This window comes from Natator depressus, chromosome 18 (genome assembly GCF_965152275.1).
Source record: "Natator depressus isolate rNatDep1 chromosome 18, rNatDep2.hap1, whole genome shotgun sequence".
In the NCBI taxonomy this organism is placed as follows: Eukaryota; Metazoa; Chordata; order Testudines; family Cheloniidae; genus Natator; species Natator depressus.
Genome location: NC_134251.1, coordinates 18075611 through 18094441, shown reverse-complemented (window position 1 = coordinate 18094441; position 18831 = coordinate 18075611). Strand labels below are relative to the sequence as shown.

At 46.7% G+C, this 18831-nt stretch overlaps 1 long non-coding RNA gene across 1 annotated transcript in view; it reads left to right on the top strand.

Annotated features, from left to right (window-relative positions):
* Positions 1–10693: 10693 nt before the first annotated feature.
* The window catches only part of LOC141974311 (uncharacterized), a 31459-nt gene continuing 23321 nt past the window's right edge, over positions 10694–18831 (top strand). Inside the window, exon 1 of the long non-coding RNA XR_012635726.1 lies at positions 10694–10771. This is a non-coding gene — a long non-coding RNA (uncharacterized LOC141974311). The remainder of the gene's footprint in view (positions 10772–18831) is intronic.

Genomic DNA, 18831 nt, shown 5'->3' with positions numbered 1-18831 from the left:
CTCTCTTGGGACTGAGAGAGGCCAGCCAGAAATCCATCTTCTCCAACCCATCCTAATCCAAGTCTCCAATATTGCAACCAGTATAGGTAAACCAGGCAAGGCGGATTAGTTTATCTTTTGTTTTATGTGAATTTTCCCTGTGTTAAGAGGGAGGTTTATTCCTGTTTTTTTCTCTCCTGCTGGTAATAGCTCACCTTAAGTGATCACTTTCATTTCAGTGTGTATGGTAACACCCATTGTTTCATGTTCTTTGTGTATATAAAATCTCCCCACTGTATTTTCCACTGCATGCATCTGATGACGTGAGCTGTAGCTCACAAAAGCTTATGCTCAAATAAATTTGTTAGTCTCTAAGGTGCCACAAGTCCTTCTTTTCTTATTCCTGTTTTCTGTAACTTTAAGGTTTTGCCCAGAGGGGGATCCTCTGTGTTTTGGATCTGAATACCCTGTAAAGTATTTTCCATCCTGATTTTACAAGGGTGATTTTTACCTTTTTTTTTTTTTTTTTAATAAAATCCTTCTTTTAAGAACCTGACTGATTTTTCCATTGTTCCAAGATCCAGGGGTTTTGGTCTTTGATGATTTTGTAACCAATTGGTTAGGATATTATTCTCAAGCCTCCCCAGGAAAGGGGGTGTGTAGGGCTTGGGGGGATATTTTGGGGGGGAAGACGTCTCCAAGTGGTCCCCTTCCCTGTTCTTTGTTTAAAACGCTTGGCGGTGGCAGCATACTGTTCAAGGACAAGGCAAAGTTTCTACCTTGGGAAAGTTTTTAACCTAAACTGGTAAGAATAAGCTTAGGGGGTCTTTCATGTGGGTCCCCACATCTGTACCCTAGAGTTCAGAGTGGGGAAGGAACCCTGACATGGTGGCAGAGCGGTGGGATCATTTTGAACCAGAGATCATTTTGAACCAAAAGCACAGACCTGTAGAGGTTTTTTTTTTTAAGCTGAGAGCAGCTAGAGGGTTTTCTGTCTATTTGCTTGGAGACAGCGGTGTTAGTTTTTTTACAAAGGGATTTTTCTTTTTTGAGCTGGAGTTTTCTCTACCTAAAGGCAGGGTAGTTAACCTCCTGCAGGGAAATTCACAAGTTGTTTTTTTTTCCCCTAACTCTTGGGTATAGCTAGAGTTAAGCACAGGAAAGCAGGAAAATGACTACCAGTGAAGCAGCTAATAAACTAGAGCTGGCCAGATTCGAAATTGAAGAGAAACAAAAAGAAAGGTAAAAATCACCTCTGTAAAATCAGGATGGAAAATACTTTACAGGGTATTCAGATCCAAAACACAGAGGATCCCCCTCTGGGCAAAACCTTAAAGTTACAGAAAACAGGAGTAAGAAAAGAAGGACTTGTGGCACCTTAGAGACTAACAAATTTATTTGAGCATAAGCTTTCTTGAGCTACAGCTCACTTCATCGGATGCATGCAATGGAAAATACAGTGGGGAGATTTTATATACACAAAGAACATGAAACAATGGGTGTTACCATACACGCTGTAATGAGAGTGATCAGGTAAGGTGAGCTATTACTAGCAGGAGAGAAAAAAAACAGGAATAAACCTCCCTCTTAACACAGGGAAAATTCACATAAAACAAAAGATAAACTAATCCGCCTTGTCTGGTTTACCTATACTGGTTGCAATATTGGAGACTTGGATTAGGATGGGTTGGAGAAGATGGATTTCTGGCTGGCCTCTCTCAGTCCCAAGAGAGAACAACACGTAAACAAAGAGCACAAAATAAAAACCTCCTACCCCCAAGATTTGACAGTATCTTGTCCCCTTATTGGTCCTTGGGTCAGGTGCCAGCCAGGTTAGCTGAGCTTCTTAACCCTTTACAGGTAACAAGATGTTGCCTCTGGCCAATAGGGATTTGTATACAGAAAGGTGGTTACCCTTCCCTTTATATTTATGACAGATGCTTAAAATGATTTGTCCTTGTCTACTCTAGCAGCCAAATCATGTTTAGCGCCACTTCAGCTGCACCCATTCTGAATCACTGTATATTGGTAGTGTAGGCAAGGCAAAAATATCTCCATTGTCCTCTTTGTAAGTGCGGATAATAATACTTACCATGCCTTCCCAGGGGTGCTGACGGGTTTAATCAGAGTGTGGAAAGCACATTGTGATCTGGAGATGGACATGGGCCAGGATGGGCAGAGTACGGTGTTGAGTGACCTCGCCGTCTTCTTTCTGTGGGTTAGCACAAGCCGTCAGAGTCCCTGGAATGATGACCCAGGCAGGAGCTCAGTGACAACAGAACATGTGTTTATCGCTGTAAGAGGGGGACAGAAGCAGCTCCCCTCCTGCTGCTGGTGCTGCTGACTTCCCTCCCTCCACTTTCCTCCCGGGGTCACTTGCTAAGTCAGGGCTCCTTCCCTCCGGAAGGAGCTACACCCTTTAGGGACTGTCTGTGAATGTGCCACACGCAGACCCAGCCAGCACCATAACTCTGTTACAATAGTAGAGCCCAAACGAGGGAGAGGGGGAGCCCCCCAACATTGCACTCAAACATGGTCTTTCCTCCCACTAGCTCAGCCATGGCTAGTGGTTTTGCTTTGGCTCCATGCAGGAATAATAACAGAACTTCCTCTGACTCCTTGGGGACTCCGCAGGTGACGTGCGCACGTCCCTCCTCCACTCGATGCTAATAGCCACTGTTGCTTATTTTGCCAGATACATCTCCCCCATCCCCCAAAAAAGAAGAGCTGAAGGAATGTAGTGCCCAGGAAAGTTAGCAGCTCATTTGCACTTTAAACATTACAAGACAATAAACCTTAATTGTCTCATCACAGCATTTGAAAATGTTATGTCAGTGGGTTGTTTTTTTAAAGGAAGTATTTCTGTTCCAGGAAATAATTGATCCCAGAAAAAGCCACTATCTTGGAAAGTGAAAAAGGTAAGATGAGCCATCCCCTGGGGTGGACCTATTCCTGATCTGTGCTGGTGGAAATGAGATCACCATCAGCCCTGGTTCTGATATAAGGAAATACTGCAGAGGAGTCAAACGAAGAGTGATTCCCTAACCCCAAAACCTCAATAGGTGGGCTCTCATTGCCAGAGGAAGGGAGGTGGTTTGGATCTAGGCCACATTTTCTGCATGCTCCCAGAGTTCAGGATGGTTCAGCTCAGTGTTATTAGTGCTATTGTTTATTCATATTAGAGGAGGGCCTAGGAACTCTGACCAAGGATCCCTACACTGTGGTAGGTGCAGTACAAATGAGTAACAAGCGAGACAGTCCCTGCCCCAGAGAGCTTGTAATTTCAATCCATCTCTGGCTGATACCTGGGAAAATGGAGGTTACAGAATAATGGCAGATAGAAAGGTCTGGGGCCAGGAGCGGTTTTACCATGAAACAAACCATGCAGTGGCAATGACAAGGGGCCCCCCAAAATGCAGGACAAATATCTGACAACCTGCCCCTAAGTCCCAGCCTTCAAATACTGTGTATATGAGCCTCTTGGGCATCTTTATCTTGTGCCTCCTTTCTCTTTCACATGTGCCCATTGCTTTGGTATCTGGGCACCAGTAAAATGACATAGGACTTCAATCTTTCAGCAGGACTATGTTCTTCTACTACTGTTTTATCTAGGTACTTATGTTACCCTCCTCACCAAAATACCTGCGCATCTTACCCAGGCAACACCTCTGGCAGATAGCAAACTAATATCTCCATTGTACAAATAGCAGCACAGGGTAGATAGATTAAGTAATTTACCCATTATCTCCTGGTGAAATCAAGATTTGAGCTCAGATTACCTGAGTCTGCATCCAGTGCCTGACTCAGCAAACCATCCTGTATGCCCTGGACTAGCCCTGTTATTTAGGGGTGTTATATATAATTCTGTGACTGCTTTGGGCCTAGAACTGTTCCCAGTATCTGGATACCTTCTTTTTGCCAAGCATGCCTTTCTGAGCCTGACCTTTTAAATCTGGCGGAGCTAAGCTACTGTAGCCTAAAGTGACCATTTTAAAGTCACTGCTGCTGCTCCTCTGCCATATCTAGTAACTCCTGATTTCCCTGTCTTATTCTAGAGGAGAAAGCACATTCCCACAATGCTGCTGAGAATGCTGGGATTTGTCCTGCAAACTGTTTATCTGAAGCACTGGAGCAGATCGCATTGTTTATCTTGTGATGTTTATAGAGAGATGGCTGGGAAATTGGGCTAGAACTCGCATGTGAGCAGGTTTTCAGTGAGATTTTGGGTGCTTCTTGCTCCAAACTGGACCAGGATGCCTTTCTGGTGGTATTTTGCTACTTTTGCTTGCACTCCTGGTGTACTTAAGCTAGCACTGTAAACCGGAACATGTCCTTTGCTGTGGTGCTAAATGGTGTAACAGCAAAACTTTCTCCTAGTGAGTGTGAAAGGAAATCCCAATAAATCTAGCTCTTCCTTTTTTCCCCCATTTCATTCTTCATGCCTTCTTCACCTTTTGGGAATGTGATAATGCTGCCGAACAGACTTCAGCTGGATTGTTTACAAGGCGTTTATTTTAAATTTGTAATGGGTGGGTAGGTGCCCCTGTGGGTGTAATCATAGCTGATTCCATACTCAGACACTGCCTCTGATTGAGGGAAGTAGTTCTGATCTTGTTGTTTTTGCTGAAGAACATTTAAAATGAAAGGGAACAGCCATCCATTCACTGCAAGTTGAAATGCAAACCATCAGTCATCTATATAATCTATAATGTAACATAAATACCCTATATAGTGCATTATAGTATGTATGTATATGCTCACCTTAGCTGGCAGTGTATGTGTGATTTGTATATAAAAGTAAAATCACCGGTGAATGAAACTTCCATAATATGTAACTTCATATATATTCCCATCTAAGGGGTATGTGTGGGTATATAGATATAGACATGTGTGTAGCCGTATAAATGGCACACACACACACACACATATGTAAGATGGGGCTATGTGTGTGTATCGATAGATAAAGTTATGTATTATGAAAGTTTTGTCCTTGGATGATTTTTATTTTTCCACAAATAGTGAGTGAAGAGCTATTTTAACACTGAAAACCATGTAGAATTTTAGCCTGGTTTTGAGACAAAGCTCAAAAAGGAGCCTTCATTCAGAAAATAACCCAAATGCAATGACTCTGCTGTGAAAGCAGAACCACCTTTGGGATTTGCAATGCAAAAAGCATGAATGCTATGTTATTTCACGTGTCCTTGTGAATTTTATGCACACATTTACTATATAGTTAGGCTTCTCTCTATAGTCCCAGCCAAGAAGATGCCTTTCAAAGAAAACTGGGGTGAAATAGGGAAGACATCCAATCACTATCCACAGTGACAAAAAGTAAAATCACTTCAAATGCGATTCAGGATATTAAATATAATTAACAATCCAATAGGAAAGTAGCATCTTGCCATTATGATGATGATGATATTGTTTGTTATTTTTATTGTAGCGCCTACAGGCTGTACTCTGGAAGCAGAGCCCCATTGTGTTAGGTGCTGTACACACACCTAATAAAAACAGTTCCTGCCCCAAAACATCTGACAGTTTAGTTCCTACAAATTAATTGGCCTGAGCTCAACCCCCTGCATTCACATGCGGTTCCAGGTAGGTGTAGGGAGATGATGGGCAGATCCATTTGCAAGATCTAGCCGTTGGTATCTGATGAGAGAATGAACAAATGGGGCAGGGGAGGAGTGTTGATGCAGAGTAGGACTGAAGGAATCCACTTTGCCGTGTAGTTGTCAGAACATTTCAAAGCTGTTGTAACCCTGTGTCCTCTCGAATGACTTTTAATTTATTACCTTGACTATAATTGCTGCAGGGATGCTAGAGGGCAGCTGTTTGCTGAATACTCCTCTTACGATTCCCTTCATAGATAGGGGGTTGTTTGATTTATTAATATAAATTAGAGATGGACATTCCCGTCTTTGGATCCCAAGAGTGGCAGGTTGGATTCAGGGGACTTGGCTTGGGCCCATCTCTGGTGTGATCTTAAACCAATAACAAAGAAGGGGGGTAGTAAATGGGTCTGAGTGATTCTGGGAAACAAGACCAGCTGGTGCGTTTAGAGAGTACGGTGCTCCGATAATAGGGCAAGGCTGGAAAGCAGGACATGTAATTGAGACACTGGAGAGGTAAACGCTCTAATGATGGGAACCGCACGCTCGCGGGAGGTCTCTCCCCCTGAGCACAAGCTGCTTTTCAGCTCCTTCAAAACAAGACATCAAGCAGATGCCAGTTTCCATGGTGACAGTTACACTCCTGTGCTAATGCTGTGACCTCAGTGATTACACCAGACCTGGTTTAAAAAAAAAAAAAAAAACAGCCGAAGTTGGGTCAGATGCCAGCGTCCACTTGGGAGCTGCAAACTCTGCTCTTGTTTGACAGGAAGGAGCAGCTTTAAGCTCTGCTAGATGGCTGCTCCAGAAGCCTAATAGAAAATTGTCCCAGTCCCATCTCTCCACCATTCAGCCTCCACTCTGGGGGAAGATAGTTGCCCTCAGTAAGCCCTCCTCACAAAACACTTTCCTGCTGTATCCTAGGCAAGAAAACAGGTAGCTTTCCAACTAACTCACTTAGGGCTTCATCTGCAGCACCCTGAACTATATGGGAGCCTTTCCAGAACCTTCAGTAGGCCTTGAATCAGGCCAGGAGAACAGAATTTGGCCCATTCCATGAAGAGTTAGGTAAAGCTGCCATAGCAATAAAGCCCCAAGTCTCGCAGAAGAAAGTTACATGGTTTTGATATGAACTCAAATTGTGGCCTAGTTCAATCAGATAGGTTCACCAGGTTTTACAAACATTTCTGATGAGCATTAGCCCTGTTAAAGGGGAATACTTTGCAGGCGGGGCAGATGCTGAGGGAATAGCGATTGTTTCACTGGAAAGCATGAGAAACCACAGAGGTTTTGCTTTGAATTTTAAGGTTTGTTCACAACAGCTGTGGGAAACAACCCCCCTGATAACTGAACCCCATGTATTTAGCCTGAATATGTAAAACAGCAAATGCCAGCGTCTCAGTGCTGGGGAAATGAAAGAGGCTGATGTTCTATATTTCACTAGGTAACGGACGCAGTTCTTTAGTGCAATTTGTACCCAAGCACAGAGAGGCTGTCAAGTGATGGAAAGGAAGGGACAACTGCTTCCTCTTAGCCCTGGGGCTTGGAAAAAGAAAGGCATGTCGACTGAAATTTTCAAAAGTGGGGACTGATTTGGGTGTGTCCAACTTGAAAAACCTTGAGCCTGATTGTCAGGAGGTGCTGAGCCCCTCCATCTCCCATGGATCTCAGCTAGCACTAGCCTGTGGGGATCCAGCACCTCAGCATGTCAGACCAAAGGTATCGCAAGCTCAGGACCTCTCCAAATTAAAGGCATCTATATTCAGCGTCTGGGGCTGCTGCCGGGAGTCAGTGCTGCTAGTCTCATGACAGTTATTGTTTTCCTTAAAGCCCCAGCTCCTGGAGTCAAGTGGAGATGTGATGATATCAGCCTTCATCCTTAAAGAAAAAGGAAGTTTCTAGCCCTTGTGGCTGTTGAGAAAGCTTCAAAATGTGACCCCAGTGCACAATAAAGGCTCAAAAAGCATCATTATTTTAAAGCCAATCTCATGATTTTTGAACATTTGGGGTTGGCAATCCTGTTGTAGGGGCTTTATAAAATGTGAGTTCTCATATCCTCCTACAGACGTGCAAATAAGTTGGGAAATCTGTGCACCTCCCAGTAAAGCAAAGGTTGTGTGGGTTGCAAACAAAGCCTGGAACAAACACTGGCGAAACAAAATGAAGCTGGCATCACCTTTTTGACCAGGAGGTTTTTCTCAAAATCAGTCTGTAAATTCAGAGGAGGAGGAGCTGGGCAGGGAGAGAGCTCCTAGCACTTAGAAAGCCTCACGGCTGGTAGCCACACACGTGCATAAGCTATGAGCACACATGCCAGCCATACTGCTAGTGACCAGGGGCCTGATCCAAAGCCCACTGAAATCATGGGTGTTAGTTCAGACCCTGTCTGCTCCTGCAGAGGCTTTCTGGGTGGGACCTAGAGAAGTAATCAGCATCTTCTTCCCTTTCTTCGGGGAAGAACTGGAGAGAGGTTTTTGAACAAGTGAAACATATGGTTACCAGCAGGTGAGCGAGCATGTGCTAGCTGGGGATCCAGTCGAAAGGATTGGAGGGTGGTTGGCTTGAAGTGTGCTATCTGCCATACCTACCCGTGCAGGACTAGCGCTAGATGCTCTCGCTACTACCCTAGATGAGAGCATTTCACTCAATTGCTGCTGAACCGTTTTCAGCTCATTAGCTGGGCTTAAAGCCATTTGAGATTGTTCGTTTCCCTGACACTTGTAAGTGTTGCTAGATCCATTTGGAATCATTATTAAGCAGGGTGAGGGGAATTCTGCTGTGCTTCTGCATCCGAGTGTCATAGGGTGCCCCCATAGCCACCAGCTAAAAAACTGAGTACAGCAACAATATCATGGCAGTCAGTGCCTTAGCAGGCCCTGTCAGCCATCATTCTCAGTGCTTGGAAGGGAAATAGTTTGTTATGCACCTAATGAATGGGTAAGTTGAGACACAGAGAGGTTCAGTGACATACCCAGTAGTGAGCTAGAAGCTGGGAATAGAGCTCCCAGGAGCTTAGAGAGAAGGGGTGGTCTTGAGGGGAAGGTCCTTGGACTGGGGCTCAGAAGATCTGGGTTCTACTTGCATCTCTGCCACAGGCTTGCTGTGTGACCTTGGGCTGGTCCCGTAATCTCTCTGTGCCTTAGTTCACTGACTGTAAAAGAGGGGTGATAATGCAAACCCATCTCAAAGGTATACAGTGTTCAGATTCTAGAGTGATGAAGGTCACAGCGTACCTGGATGGCGAGACTCCCATCTCCCTTGCTCTGCCTCTGAACCTGATGCCACAAACCCAGCAGGTTTCTTTACTCAGGAAAACCAGGTACAACCTTGTTGCTTGACCACAGCATAGTGATGAGCAAGGCATCGATGCCCTAGCAGGTCTTGGCTATGGGCTCAGTAGGGCAGCCCCATAGCAGAATGTGCTATTAACACCCCTAGGCTGCTCTCTGGGGGAGGGAGAGAGAGCCGTGAGAGTAGAGTAGAGGAAATCTCTGAATCACTAAAGCAGCAAGCGCTGGCAGGGAACAACTGCTGCAAAGGAACCAACCTGCCAGAGTGAAAGGGGAAGCCAAGGAAAAGGATTGACAGTGTCTGAGGCCTCCACAGAGAAATTAGACCAGTAATTAATTCAAATGACTCCTCACCTCTCAGTGGTCTTGCCTGGAGAGGGGGAGAGATGCCTAGAATGTACTGACTCACAAGTAGCAAAGCTCCTTCCTACCAGGCAGCCCTGCTTTGCTTCTCCCCGAGTCCCTGCACATGCTGCAGACACTTTCTCATCCACTCTTTTCACTGGTGAAAGTAAGAGAGGGACTAGCCCTTCTCCCACCCACCTCCCTTACCCCTTTACTCTCAATCAGGGCAGGGGAGTGGAGTGTCCATGAACCCACAAACAGCATTGTGATGTTGCACTCCCCAGAGAGTGGTGTTGAGCCTGCAATTCCTGAGCCATATTTCAGTTCCCTCATTCTACATGAGCCAGTATCTCACCCACATTCAGAATACCCCTGGGGCTAGGCCCAAGGTACAGAGGTGAGCTCTGAACCCTCCCCACCAGAAACTCCCTGCAGATAACCAAAGCTATCTTTGCATGGAGCCGTAACTGCAGGGAGCATGGAGGGAACTCAGGAGACTTTCAACTTAAGGGCTTGTTCCTGCTCCCAGGTGCCCAGCACCTTGTGAGATCAGCCATTTCCTTGGTAAATGCACACACTGCCACTGATTGAATGTGCACCTGCTGGATGTCATGGCTGCACTGCAGCCTGGAAGCTGGAGCAGCTGCACCTCAGACAGCGGGAGTGCTCAGAGAACCGGTGCCAGGGGCTTTGTGTGTTGAGGGCTATTTTCAGCTCTGGCAACTGCAATGATACCAGCCATGTAGACAGTCCCTTTGCCAGAACTAGAGGCCCTCTCTATCAGCTGCCCCCTTTATCAGACCAGCCCACACCTCTGCCTGTGCAGGCCATGCCCTGAGCATAGCACAGGTTAAGGGCCAGACTGCAGCATAGAGCTGGTGGGGAACAATATGGAGCCAACCCACCGTGGGGCACAGGGGAGAAGTGCATGGACTGCCCTCTCTACTGGATAGCACAGCTCCCCAGGCCATTGCATCTCAGTCCAAGGTGCCTCAGCCCCATTACCTCTCCCAGGCTTAATGGAAAGGGTGCAGCTCCCTCTCGTCTCTAACCTGAGGAGTGGTGCTCCCCTCTTCCTTGGCTGTGTGGTAGTGCGAACGCCCCTGCCTCTTTCAATCTACTGCACCCACTGCTCCTCCTCCACTCCCTCGAGAGTGATGGGCACCCACAGGACTCTAGGAGATAGCAGTCCCTGGCCACAGTGACAGTGATTGATTCCAGCCCTGGAGGTACCAGTGGTGCTTATCCTTGCAAGGACTAGGGACAATCTAGCCCTAAATCTAGATTTACCAGTGGCCTAGGGCTAGACCTCTGAGGTCACATGCTTTCCCAGGGCAGCTGGCTTCCTGCCCATTGTAAAGCATATCCCTGGCTACCCAGCAAAGAGAAAAAGAGGCAGAACAAACCTTTTCCTGCTCTGCACATGCTCACCAGCCAGGTGCTCCCAGCATCCATTGCATTTTGTTTTTACGAGGGCCTGTCCCTGCTTATAGATGTAGAAGGCAGGAAATGCCAAGGTCCACCAGTGCCCAGGAAACTGATGGGGTGAGTACCCCTCCCGGTCGTGGCGGTTGTGTCTTGCCCAATGCTCCAAAGGCTGGTGATAAACAGAGTGCAAAAGGGTTTGTGATATGCAGACAGCTGGCATTCTGTGTGCATCACACCTCTGCTAGCTGCTCTTTGTTCCCTTGCTTTGCCACAGTGACAGGCGTTACCGGTGCTTTTATTCATTTCAAATGGCTTCCTAGATCTGGGATTTTAAATAACAATCTGCCTTATTCCTTGGTGGGGAGAGAGCATAGCCCTAGTGATCTGTGCATGGATCTGTGCATTTTTTAACCTGAGGTCCAAATTCTGTTCTCAGCTATGCTGGTGCAAATCAAGAGCAGCTGGGATTTAACTGGTATAAATGAGAGCAGAATTTTCCCATCGGTTGCTGTTTCCCCATCTGTAAAATGGGAGGGATGGTTGATTTAATGTAACACACAATGGGCCCTCTTGGAGAGTAGTACAGCAAAGTGCTCACCACCAAAATGAAAGGGATGCCCAGCTGGACCCACACAGACGTGAACCACATCTTACTGAAACCCCAATGAACTTCATGAGCCTGAGACATGATTCTCCTCTGACGCCATTTGGAATCAGGAGTAATGCTAGTGAGTCCCACTAATACAAAACCAGTGGGCGTTCGAGAAGAAGGAGGCCCATTCGGTTTGTACTGGTGCTGTGAGATCAGGCTCTGTTCCTGTAAGCGATGGGTATCAGTGTTATTTTGAATGGGTCTTCGTGTTTTGAAAGAAGGACATTCTTTATTTATTAGACATTTATATTATAATGAAATATTAAATAAATATTCGTATTAAATAAAATAAATATTAAATAAAACATATTAAATATCTAACAAAATATAATGTTAACATTAATATTTTACTATAATATAAACATCTAAATGAAATGAATTGGAATGTTTTTACCTTATCGAAACAAAACAAGAAAGTTGAAACAATTTGTTTAGACTCCCCCCCACCCAAATTTTACCAAATTTTGTTCATGTATTCTGTCAAAAAATGTCAGAGCATCTGTATTCCAGCCCAGCTAATACAAGTCACTTTCATCTCCTGGGTCACCCATGCACTGGCATAAAACTGTTGTGTTTGAACTTCAGGCAAACATGTCTGTTTACAACTGAATTTGTAACCCTCCCCTGCTTTGTAATCCTCCCCTGCTTTGCAGGTGTTTGGCCTCCCCCAAGCCTAAATTTATGTATCAATTTATTTAAGCATCTCGTGAAAAGTTAGTGCGGAGATGGTGGGATTTTTTTAGTACACTAGCAGTTAGATTGCGCCTCAAAATCAAGCCATGTAATCTCTTAATAGTTCATGCAGAATTTTTATTTTAGGCTGCCTGAGTATATTCCAGAGGGCCTCAACTGTTAGTGTCCAGCCTAAAAGGCTGCGCTTGCTCTTATCTCAACAGCACTGAGTCCTTTGTTGGGATGAATTTTCATTTGTTCTCGGTCAGATAAGCAGTATCCCCGGCACATCCACTTACTACACCCTGTCTCCCTTGACGCGTACAGCCTGTGCGGTTAGGTCCTTATCAGACTGACATGCATGAGTGCATCTGGACACTATCCTTGGGTCTCCAGCTGAACTGCATTAAAGACCTGCCTACTCTCTACGCAGTGTTGTTATAGCCATGTTGGTCCCAGGATATTAGAGAGACCTGGTGGATGAGGTAATATCTTTTATTGGATCAATTTCTGGTGGTCTCTCTCACCAACAGAAGTTGGTCCAAAATAAGATATCGCCTCACCCACGTGGTCTGTATACTCTATAGATTATCATCAAGGCCCTCACCCAGGAAAGCACTTAAGCACATGCTTAATGTTAAGCCTGAGAGAGTATTGCCATTTGAAGGTGATGGAACTACTCACATGCTTAAAGTTAAGAATGTGCTTAAGTGCTTCCTCAGATCAGGTCCCAGGTTTGTAACCAGAGTGACTCTACACAGACATTTGTGCCCACACAGAAATAGTTAGGACATGATTGTCAGACCAGGTGTGCATTCTAAGGAGGTTCTTAGGCTGGCCCGACTGTGTATGTACAACTGGCTTAGTCAGGGCTCCTAGCTCCCAGGTCTATGAGTGGGTGGAAAATCTCAGAGTACTGCACCATGTGAAAAACACAGGCCATGCCCCCACTCACTGCTCTCACCTCCTCCCCCAGTGGCCCTGGCTGGAGCAGGGGAGGACTGAGAGCTCAGTCAGGGCCAGCCCGGGGTCAAGCTCTCAGCCTCTGCTCTCTGCACTGGCTGGAGCTCTGAGCCTGGAGCATCCCCCCTACTCTGCCTCTTCCACCTGCGGCCCCGCCCATGGCCCCACCCCATTCACCTCTCCCTCCCTGAGGCTCCACCCCCCACTGGAAAAGCACGATGCCCCTGCCATGGCCGGGGGCTGTGGCTGGGGGAGATTTTTCAGGGGGCCCCAAATCCACCACTGCCCCCTGCCCCGTGAGGTTTAAAGGGGGCTTAGCCTCCCTTACATGCTGCCTATGCTTGGTAGATGTAGCTGAGGCCCACGTTTTCCAGCCAACACATGGATGCAAGTAGGCTTTGGGCAGATTAACACAGTCGGGCAGGGGAAAGCATTGTGCGGATGGCGGACGCATTAAAACGTGTTATCTATAATGAAGGCGCATTTAGGGCTTCAAGCCTCAGTTACACTTCTCTTGCGTCTGTCCATAGTGTAGATCAGTGTTTTTCAAACCATGGGTCTTGGCATGTAAGGCACTGGGTCGCCTTGCTCTGGTCAGCACCGCCGACCGGGATGTTAAGAGTCCCGTCGGCAGTGCTGCCCAGCTAAGGCAGGCTAGTGCCTACCTGTTCCGACCCCGCGCTGCGCCCCAGAAGTCGCCAGCAGTGGGTCCGGCTTCTAGGCAGCATGGCCACGGGGCTCCCGAGCACTGGCTCTGCACTCCCATTGTCCAGAAACTGGAAACTGGCCAATGGGAGCTGGGGAGGCGGTGCCTGCAGGTGAGAGTTGTGCGAAGCTGCTTGCACGCCTCCACCTAGGAGCCGGACCTGTTGCTGGCTTCTTCCGGGGCACAGCACAGTCCATGGTGCCAGGACAGGGGGAAGCCTGCCTTAGCACCCTGGCTGCGCCACTGACCAGGAGCCTCTGGAGGTAAGTCCGCACCCCAATCCCCTGCCCCAGCCCTGAGCCCCTCCCCAACCTGGAACCCCTTCCTGCACCCCAAACCCCTCATCCCCGGTCCCATCCTGGAGCCTGCACCCAGAGCCCTGACCCTCTCCTGCACCCCAACCCCCTGTCCCAGCCCAGAGCCCCCTCCCACACCCTGAACCCTCATTTTCAGCCCCACCCCACAGCCCTTACCCTTACCCCCACCCCTGAGCCCCTCCCACACCCCAAACCCCTCATCCCCAGCTCTGTTGGGTCACAGGCATCAACAATTTTCTTCAACTGGGTCCCCAGAAAAAAAGTTTGAAAACCACTGCCGTAGATGGGGCATAAATGCTCCCCATCTGATCTCATGCTTGGGACAGACTAACCAAAGGGGCAGCTTGATGCTAAACTCCAACCAGCTTTTCCCACTCACATCTGATTGCTTATTTGAGGCATTTTACTTTCACATGGGTCTTGGGTTGCTGAGGCCCAGAAACGACACCATGGCTCACTGCACACATGGCCTGTGCAATTAGCACTCCAGGCATATGTTTAGCAAAAGGAACAGTAGGTCACCTGTTCCCTGCCCTGCAGCCTGAACCGCTCAACATTTCTCTAATCGCTGATGTAATTGAGATAGACAGTTAACCAACAACTGTGGAATTCTTACACTGCGCCAGCTCACGGAGGCGACAGACACTCAGCCCCCGAGAGGGGAGTACTTTGCTACAGGATTTTTCAATTTGCAATCAAGGCTGCTGTGGGAAAGGTAAAAGAAGGAAGAAAGCCTCAGACCTTCAACAGCAGCTATAGGTCATGACCCATGACAATGAGTGGAAAACATGCTTTGGTGATTCCTGCCAGATAACAGTAGCTCAGGGGGCTGGCTCCCCAGGATTTCAGCTTCTTGCAAGAAACAAACCAGGTCAGCAGTGAAAGGGGTAGAAGAACTTTCTATGAGTCAATCATCTGGCTTTGGCGCTTTGTTTCATTGCTTGTGTTGGGGTACAGGGCCTGAGCTGATAAGCACCTTCACCTTTGCTCTGAGGTGTCCCGCATGCCTGCGGAGAAGGGAAAGCGCCAAAGAGACTGTATTGGCTGGAATTGCAGGTATGCTCAGCAGTTTGCATTCCCTTCTAGTTTTCATGTTGTTCTTGCCAAGAGTTGCAGGGAGTGCAGAGTAAATTTTGTGGCAGAGGAGGGAGAAAATAGGCACAGATATGTATTCATGTAGTAGCATGCCTAAAAATACTAAAGACTTTGGGCCCGACTCTGTTTTCTCCATGCATCTTGTGCAGTTATCTGTACCCATGCACAGTGGGTGTAAAATGATACCATTCTGACCCGATTAGCATTTAGCAACTGCTTTGCTCTGGTGTCACTCAATGGCTGCCCAGTGTGCAGGATGATAGAGACTCAAGCTCTGGGATATTGATATGGGGGCAAATATCTGTCATGCTGACCTCCTGTTGAGAAGGGAGCAGTGACAGAAAGGACTGATGTGAGGGAAAACCTGCTGGGGATTTTGAGGAGCAAAGGGGAAGAGGTTTCTACTGGGGGGGGCAAGAGTGGCCAAGAAGGCAGGGACATGAACCACTAATTCATAATAAGGAGGGAACAATCCCAGCTCCACTTGACTCACTGGGCCTTGGAGAAGGGAAACTGGTTGTGTGATGAGGCAGGCACCATTGCTGTCCTAACAGTGCTGTGCTAGGTGCTAATGGAATGACATATTATGAACGTAGAGAGCAGTTGGCAGAGTCGATGAGTGCTTGTGAACAATGGGTGCGCTGGCTCAGAGTGCACATGAGGGCTATTGTGATGGGCTGGCAACTAAGCTGAGGTGCAATAGGTAGGGCACTGGACTGGGCCACTGGAATCCTGGGTTCTATTCCTGGTTTTGCCACTGATCTGCTAGGTGACCTTGGGCAAGCCACTTCTCCTTTCCCTTCCCACTCTTTGTCTATCTTGTCTGTTGAGTTTGTGAACTCTTTGGTGCAGGAACTCTGTCTTTTGCTCTGTTTGTACCAGCACCTAGCACAATGGGCTCCGATCTCGATTGTGAGAGTGCTACCCTAATTTAAATAGTCAACAAGGTTGCAAAGGTGATTTGATATACTTCTCATGAGCCTGGGTCTCTTTTGATTTCATTTTTCATTCTGTTTGATGATGCTTCTGTGGCTGGCTTGAAGCATCTGCTCCGTCTCCATTTGGATTCGGTTCTGGTGTGAAGTTTAGCAGCTGTACCTTCCTTTCATGTGTTCTCTCTCACCACCGCCGCATGTGATATTACAGCTTCCTCTATGACAGACAGTTTTGTACAAGGCAGTGTGAGCCAGAAAACACTGCAAAGCCAAACAGGCTGAAAGCTGCATTGTGATTATCTCAGATGAGGGGAGCCTGTAGGACTTGGCACTGGGCTTCTGCACAAAACTGTGGGAGCTATGGGGGAAAGGGCAGTTCAGTGTTCAGTTAAATCTGAATAAACCCAAATATCCTGGCACTGATGTTTATTTTTCATGGTCTTTTTCCCTCCCTCGGGGCCATTTATGGGGCTGAAATTACATGGACGACTATTCCTATGGCATTTCCACCCATACAGGAACTGAAACGAGATGACCACATTAGAAGATGATGAGAAGACCACATTATTTCAGCCCTGCAAATGGCTCCCTGAAGCATTACAAAAGCCAAGGGAAAAATATAAACACAAATACTAGACATACATGTGTCCTTGAGTCAGATCTGTTCACATTTCCTGCTCCACAGCAAGAGCTGGCCTGTGCATTTAGGGGAAAGCACATTGGATTCTATTCTTTCTTGAGCACTATGAAAATTGTCAACTAATTCCTAATGGTGAAATTGTTACTGATGAAGATGACAAAAGAGGCAGTTGGATCCCAGCTGTCTGGTCCTAGGCAGAGTCCCATCAAAATAATAATTTGCCTTGAAAAACTGATGCAATCTGAAAAACACTGGGTCAGATTCCCTGGTCCTTACTCAGTTCTGACTCATGGACAAAACTCCCAGTGACTTCAAAGGGTGGAATAAGGATTGTATAATCTGGCTCAGAGAAGGAATAAACACAAGAACCACACACTTGTCGTTTTTACCTAGTCACTTTCCTAGCTCTAACCCCACACTAGATGTTATTGTGGCTAAGTGATGACTCATTTCAAGCATGAAGGGGAAAAAAGATTTATCACAAGGGGAAAATATCTTTTGTAATCTGTCAGTATGGCTCTCAGAATCCAAGCTTGCGTTGGGGAGTTGTTAAACACCACCCTTAGCTTTGTAAGCACACCAAAATTAGACCCGAAGTATAAATGATCCATTTAAAACCAATTGCACAGCGGGAGACCGGGGGGGGTGGGGGTGGAGCGTTTCCTCCCATGATTCATCCTCTCCCATCCAAGGGTCAAATGCAATCTGTCCATTTGCTCTGTGGAGACAGGCATTAACCCAGCTGATCTCTAACATCAGCTCCAAAACCTCTCTTAAATCCAGGCAGTTCTCTGAGGGGGTAATTAAAACTGAGGTGCATGCGCACTGCGGATTGGCCTAGAAATCAGGCTGGGAAAATGGGTTGAATGATTTAAAAAAAATCCAAGCAAGATTGACCAATAAACATTTTATATTGGAGCTACAACCAGCCCCCCAATGGGAAAACTACACCACCACCACCAGTGGTGTTTAGAGATAATGCAACATTTAGAAATACTTGATTCAAGCCCCAGAATGAGAGGAAAAGCTGATAAATTCCTTTTGTTGAGAGGCTTTCAAAGAACACAGGCATTATCCAAATAGCTTTCTCATAGGAAACAAACTAGATGCATTTTAATAACATTGAACTCTCTAGGATTGTCTTTCCTTCTCTTCCTTTCTGTCTAATTTCTTCTGTAATATCGTACAAGATCAGCATGTTTCTCTCCATCTCTTACTCACAAGCAAGTATGGACTTAGGTGTATTAAGTATGCCTGCCTGGGTGGTAAGATTGTCTTGTGGTTAAGGCAGTGGACTGGGTCTCAGGTGAGCTGTGCCCAGTTCTAGGCTGTGCCACAGACTTTCTGGGTGACCTTGGTCAAGTCACTTAATCTCGCTGTGCCTCTGGTCTCCATTTGGAAAAATTGGGATAATATTCCTGGCTGTCTCTGTCCGGTCTATTTAGATTGTAACCTCTCCGGGGTAGGGAAAGTGCCTTCAGCACCTAGCACAGAGGGGCTGTGATCTCAGCTGATGCCTATAGGTGCACTGGCATACAAATAATAAATAGTGCTTTAAAACTAAAAGGTATAGGTGAAAATTGTAGATAGCTTTAAATAGCTTAAGTTATTGGTGCTGAATAACATTTTGGACCAAATTCTGCTCTCCTGCTGATGTAAATGTGGAGTATCTCCACGGATTTCAGTGGGGCAGTTTGCATGCCTAGGGGCTTCCGTGGGTGAGTAAGAGGATGCAGGTCCTTAATAAAAGCTTCAGGATTTGCCCCTTTCTGAATGAGTGGCAATATTTGGAAGAAATGCTGATCTATAAAATATGCATCTGATTCTTTCTTACTGGAGCTAACGAGAGGAACCGAGGTGGGCCTGCCTGAGGTCAGCAGCCACTCCAGAAAAGTGGACAAGGGGGGCAGGATTATTTCAAAGGGAAGGTAAAGTCCCAGTCTCTCAAAGGTTTCCAGCAAAGTCTTCAGGGCCTCCATTGCTCTTCCTCTAATCTGAGCTGCTTCCTGGGGACACAGGTGGACGCATTGTACTGCACCGAGAGTGCAGGAGAATTCCTGAGATGTCTGACAGGGCTGCCAAGATGATTTTGTAGCTGTTTCTGTTGGATGGTTTACAGTTTGAGAAATACCTGGGTCGTCGTCCTATTCAGTCTGCGCAGGATGGGGGCTGGCGATGGTTGCTGACAAGTCTGTGC